The sequence below is a fragment of the Pongo abelii genome, chromosome 12 (assembly GCF_028885655.2).
Source record: "Pongo abelii isolate AG06213 chromosome 12, NHGRI_mPonAbe1-v2.0_pri, whole genome shotgun sequence".
In the NCBI taxonomy this organism is placed as follows: Eukaryota; Metazoa; Chordata; class Mammalia; order Primates; family Hominidae; genus Pongo; species Pongo abelii.
The window spans coordinates 89,758,288-89,764,573 of record NC_071997.2 but is presented as its reverse complement, the minus strand read 5'-3'; the positions used below and the strand labels follow the sequence as shown (position 1 = coordinate 89,764,573).

At 42.8% G+C, this 6,286-nt stretch overlaps 1 pseudogene; it reads right to left on the bottom strand.

Annotated features, from left to right (window-relative positions):
* Positions 1-3,290: 3,290 nt before the first annotated feature.
* Positions 3,291-4,821, bottom strand: LOC100450792 (alpha-ketoglutarate-dependent dioxygenase FTO-like; annotated as a pseudogene).
* Between the last annotated feature and the right edge of the window lie 1,465 nt (positions 4,822-6,286).

Genomic DNA, 6,286 nt, shown 5'->3' with positions numbered 1-6,286 from the left:
CCTTCTTTATTTTCTCATCTACAAGTAATCAGAGGAGACGTAAACAATGACACATGAAGCATTGAGGATCTGAGATGTGTTAAGTTTGCTTTGAGTGTTAGTTAAATGGAGGGATGGGTGAGTGGGTGGATGAAGCCATCAACGAATTCACACAAAAAGGAGAAAAAATTGATTTCAGCCCAACAGATGTTCTGTTACCATAGTGCAAAGGAAAGAATGATAGGTACTCTGTATTTTAACCGATGTGATCAAATAATGTGAATAATTAAGGCCACAAGTAGAATTTTGGGGGTCTGAAATATCCCGAGTAACCCTCTACACAAGCTAAATGACTGCTATGTTATCACTATCAAATATGCCCTCTGATTTGTGCTGTGTAGAGCAAATACCATGTCTGGTCTACTGAACTGGCAAGCCTCCTGGCTCAGGCACCACTGGACTCCAATGTTCAGAAAACGGACAGTTGCCATGTTGTGAGTATTCTGGCATTGTTGAGTTGGAACCATCTGGAATCCTTCTGGATACTGACTGTTGTGCTCCTTTTAGTTTCTGGAATTTACCCGCTTCTAGGAGCCACCTCTCTCCTCTGCACACAGGAGCTCATCTGCACTAAAGGATCAGAAGCAAATAGAATCTACCCTAGGATCCAAGCTCAAAGGATCTGGCCTGTTTGCTGGTGTCTTGCCCTGGCCTCCCCTGGGTGGTGTTTGCCTGAGAGAGGCTGGGCACAGTGGCTCGCAGCTGTAATCCCAGCACTTTGTGATTACAGGGAGGATTGCTCCCTGGTCACTGAGACCAGCAGATCCTTCTAGGCTTTGCTGAACCTGGCTGGTAATAACTATCTGACCGTTCAATTCTTCCATACACTGAACTTGTTGCTCCAGTGAATCCCTTTGTTTTGCTCCAGTGAATGCCCACCTTGTTTTGTCTCTGCCTTTCTGTCTCTCCCACTTTCTCACCCTTTCATATAATTCAGCAACTATTTTAAAACAAATAGCTTTATATGAACAAAAGGACTAGATCATGAACTACACTGGTCATTTGGAAATCTAGGTTCTGGTCCTGCTACCCCTTTAACTTGAGTTATTTACACGTCTGTTTAAAAGTTTCTAGACATACACTGGTTTATTTTTTGTTTGGCTATCGTTTTGTTTTTCATTTCTAATTGTATTGCATTGTGGTGAGAGGAGGTGGTCCGTGTTGTATTATTTTTGGGTGGGGAGATGTGTTAAGATTTCCTTTGCAGTTTAGCTTATGGTCAATTTTTGAGAATGTGTATACTCTGCTTAGAACGTAGTTCAGAATATTTCTATTAGGCAAAGCTATTGTGTTACTCAAATAGTCTTGATCTTTATTTTCTAAAGTGCTTAATATTTTAGTTTCCAAGAGAGATACGTTAAAATCTAACACTGATTTTTTGGGTCAATTTCTCCCTTTTTTTTTTTTTTTTTTTTTTGAGACCGGGTCTCACTCTGTACCTAGGCTGGAGTGCAGTGGTGTGATCGTAGCCTCAACCTCTCCGGGCTCATGTGATCCTCCTGCCTGTCCTCACTGTAGCTGGGACTACAGGCTCACACCACCACGCCTGGCTTTTTGTATTTTTTTTGTAGAGATGGGGTTTCACCATGTTGCCCAGGCTGGTCTTGAACTCCTGGGCTCAAGCAATCCTCCCCGTAATCACAAAGTGCTGGGATTACAGCTGCGAGCCACTGTGCCCAGCCTCTCCTTATTCTTTAACAGCTTTTGCTTTACATATTCTGAATGAACGTCATTAGATGAAAACATGCTCATGACTATTTTATCTTCTTGTTGTAGTGTTTCTTTTATCTCTAAGAAATATTTCCTCTTAGTTTCTTTTCACCTTGACTTCAACTTTGATATTAATATTCCTACACCTACTTTGTGCTAATATTTTCCAGATATGGTAAGTTGATCAAAAAGATGACACAATAACTCCTTCCCTTCCTGAATCCATACCCCTTGTGACTTTGCCACTGTTCTAATAAGAGGTGAAGTCCATTTCCTTATTCGTTGAATCATGGTTGGCATTGTGACTTGTGAATACAGAAGGCAGCAGAACTAATGCTATGGGACATCTGAGTCTAGTCCTCACCAGGTCTCCCAGCTGCTGATCTCATCACCTGGAACGCTGCTCCCACCATGTGCAGAAGCCTGGGTTAGTGTCCTGGAGGATGAGAGACCATGTGGAGGGTGAGGCTGGCCAACAGCCTGCACAAGCTGTGTAAGACCATCTGAGATGACTGTAGCTGCACGAGTGACCCCAGGGGAGACATGCAGAGACTTGCCCAGCTGTCTTACTTGTTACTTTAAGCCATTCAGTTTTTTCTAAGATAAAAAAGTTAGTTTATCTAGGCAGAAATAATATGTAAATAATTATACAAGTAGTACATGGATATGAAGAAAACCTTGAAGCTGATGTACAAAGAGCTAAAATTTGGAAAACGCTTAAAGAGAGAATGGCCTAAAGAGCTATTCGGTACTCTGAATTCCCCAAAGGCAAGGATCAATATTTATCCACCTCGGATGTCTCCCCTGGAACCTTACACAGTACCTGGAACACAGTGGACTCTCTACAAATACCAAATTGGGAATTAACTCTTATTATAAACACTGGGTGTCAGCCCTGGTTCTTCCGGGCTCCAAAACTAACATATGAGATTTCTCCAGGTAGACAAGAGTGAGGTAAACCCCCAAGAATCAGGAACTACAGCCAAGTAAAGAATAAGCCCCGAGAAGCTTTGAGTAAAAAAGGATACTGTTTGCACATTGCGTATTGGAAAACAAGTAGAAAGTCCAAAAACAAAATAAAAACTTACAGCAAGAAGAAAAAAAAAAGCCCCACAAACTCTAGAGCTTAAGTTAGCCTAACCACAGTTGAGATATTGCTTCTTTCTGAAAGAACTAAATGACAAGTTGAGAGAAAGGCCCCATTGTCAGGTCAGCTGTTCCTGAGAAGAACTAAATTCAAAACCAGACAAAACTCTCTCACTACTAAAAATGTATATAGACAGGGAAGCATTTTTTCAAGTTATACTAATAAGTTGACTTGGATGCTTTAATAGCTTTCATGAATAATTCTGAAAATTGTTTAGCATATTTGAGGAACTCCACAACTACTTAGAATAAAAAGAAAAGCAACTTTTTAAAATTTAGCAGTATCTCAAAAAAGAAAAACCTAGTTACGTGTTCTTGTAAAGAAGTTTCACTATTAATATAAAATGCTCCAAAAGTTTACTTTATAAGACATATTCAAAATATATACCCAATAATCTAAATTTAGACACTAGAGTAGCAATATAATTTTGGTTCTCCAAAGATTACCAAGCATGAAATAGCAGTCTCCTTGGGGTGTTGCCAAACCAGGTGTCTTTACATCCCATGAGATCTTAACACCAACATGCCAGGTATCAAGATCTCTGCCTTCAAGATGAGAGTCATCCTCACTTTCCTCTTTGGGGCCTGTCCACCAGCTTTTCAGCATGATGCCAGCTCACTGCCATTTTCCACATGCCAAAATAAGGTTTCTCTTTCAGATGTGGGATTTTCGGAGGATCCATGAATTCAGCAAAGTTACATTGTATGCTGCTCTGCTCTTTATGTCCACTTCATCTTCTTGTCCATCACAGGATGACCCCATGCCAACACTGGGGAAATCTGCAGCCAAACACACTGGCACAGCATCCTCATTAGCCTTCTCTTTGGCAGCAAGTTCTTCCAAAGCCTAGATTATTTCTATCTGCAGGTAGTCATTGACCTTGAGGAAGGTCAGATAAGCAGCAGCTATTTCAGCCTTGGTGTATTTTATTTTATTTTTTGAGACAGAGTCTCACTCTGTTGCCCAGGCTGGAGTGCAGTGGCACGATCTTGGCTCACTGCAGCCTCTGCCTCCTAGGTTTGAGCGATCCTCCTGCCTCAGCCTCCCGAGTAGCTGGGATTGCAGGTGCATGCCATCACGCTAATTTTTGTATTTTTTTTTAGTGGAGACAGGGTTTCACCATTTTGGCCAGGCTGGTCTGGAACTCCTGGCCTCAAGTGATCTGCCCACCTCGGCCTCCCAAATTGCTGGATTACAGGGCGTGAGTCACTGCACCTGACCCTCGGTGTATTTTATATTAGACCCTTTCACTGGCCATGGTACCATAAAGAACCTAGTGTTCAGGGACTTGTAGGTACAATCTGGATTACCAATGAGGATGGGAGATACTGGAGTGAGCAAATCTTTGCCTTGGATCCTAACCAGGTCTCAAAATAAGCAGCCATGCTTGTGCAGTGTGAGAAAAGCTTCTTGAACCTCTTTTTTTTTTTTTTTTTTTTTTTTTGAGACAGAGTCTTACTCTGTCTCCCAGGCTGGAGTGCAGTGGCGCGATCTCGGCTCACTGCAAGCTCTGCCTCCCAGGTTCACGCCATTCTCCTGCCTCAGCCTCCCGAGTAGCTGAGACTACAGGCGCCCACCACTACGCCCGGCTAATTTTTAAAAATATTTTTAGTAGAGATGTGGTTTAACCGTGTTAGCCAGGATGGTCTCGATCTCCTGACCTCGTGATCCGCCCACCTCGGCCTCCCAAAGTGCTGGGATTACAGGCGTGAGCCACCGTGCCCGGCCTCTTGAGCCTCTTTATGGAGCTCCCCAGATACACTGCTGGCTTCTTGGAGAATTAATTTAGGATATGTCAGCTGCCACGGCTGATAGAATTCATCTTTGGGGGTCAGATAAGGAAGCCAAGTGTCTTCAAACTCTTCAAAATGCCTCAGTTTCTTAGCTTTGCACTCTTCTTCCTCGGCAATCAGGGTGTGCTTCATGCTGCCACTAAAGCCACCTTCCTAAGTCATTAAGGTTTTGTTTTGTTTTGTTTTTTGAGACAGTCTCACTCTGTCGCCCAGGCTGAAGTGCAGTGGCACAATCTTGGCTCACTGCAACCTCCACCTCCCGGGTTCAAGTGATTCTACTGCCTCAGCCTCCCAAGTAACTGGGATTATAGGCGCGTGACACCATGCCCGGCTAATTTTGTATTTTTAGTAGAGACAGGATGTCATCACGTTGGCCAGGCTGGTCTCGAACGCCTGACCTCAAGTGATCCACCCGCCTCGGCCTCCCAAAGTGCTGGGATTATAGGCATGAGCCACGCGCCCGGCACTAAGTCATTAAGTTTTGAGGGTGGTTTGTTACACTGCAATAGATAACTGAGACAACAGGTATAGAGTTTCCCTGCATCATTTTGTTTTAGATATACCTTTCATGAAGGGCACCTACCTGGAGTTTAAAAAAAATCCAATCTGTTAGTTACGTGTTTAGTAGTCATTGGATTCAACTCTTTCATATCTATTTAATCATTGCTACATTTGTACTTATTCGTAGCATCTTCTTTTGGGTTTTCTAATTACCATGCTGTGTTAGTTTCCTATAGCTGCTATAATAAATTACCACAGGCCCAGCATGGTGGCTCAAACGTATAATCCCAGCACTTCGGGAGGCCAGGGAGGTAGGATGGCTTGAGGCCTGGAATTTGAGACCAGCCTGGGCTATATAGCCAGATGCTGTCTCTACAAAGAAATAAAATAAAATAAATTGAAAAAAAATCACAAACTTAGTGCCTTAAAACAACACAAATGTATTGTCTTATAGTTTTGAAGGTCAGAAGTCTGAATGGGTCTTATAGGCTAAATCAAGGTATTGTCAGAGCTGCATTATTTCTGAGAACTCTAGAAGAAAATCTGTTCTCCTGCCTTTTCCACTTCTAGAAGCCACCTGCATTCATTGGCTCACAGGGCGCCTTCCTTCTTCATTAAAACACATCATTTCATTCTCTGTTTTTGTTGTCACATTTCCTGTGTAACTAATCCTTGTGATTACATTGGGCCCACCCAGATAATCCAGGATAATCTCTTCATCGAACTACTTAATCACATCTGCAACATCCCCTTTTGTTTTGTAAGGTGACATACTCAGATTCCGGGGATTAGGACAGGAGATTTTTGAAAAGAACCAAGAAGGATGATTTCATCTACCACACATCCGTTTTCCTGGTTTCTTTTTTTGTCCTCTTTTTTGCTTTCCTAATCTATCAAGATGCTCGTGGCTGCAAAGTAGCAGAGGCCTTAGTTAAACAATGCTGTAATCAACAGAAAGACGGAAGGCTTACACAAGTGGATACCCAGAAGAGAGTGAGCCAGTGACTCAGCAGCGCCATCATGGACCCTGGTTCTTTCCATCCCTCCCATCTGCTACCCATAGCATCGGCTTCATCCCGAGGCTGGTTCCTTGAGT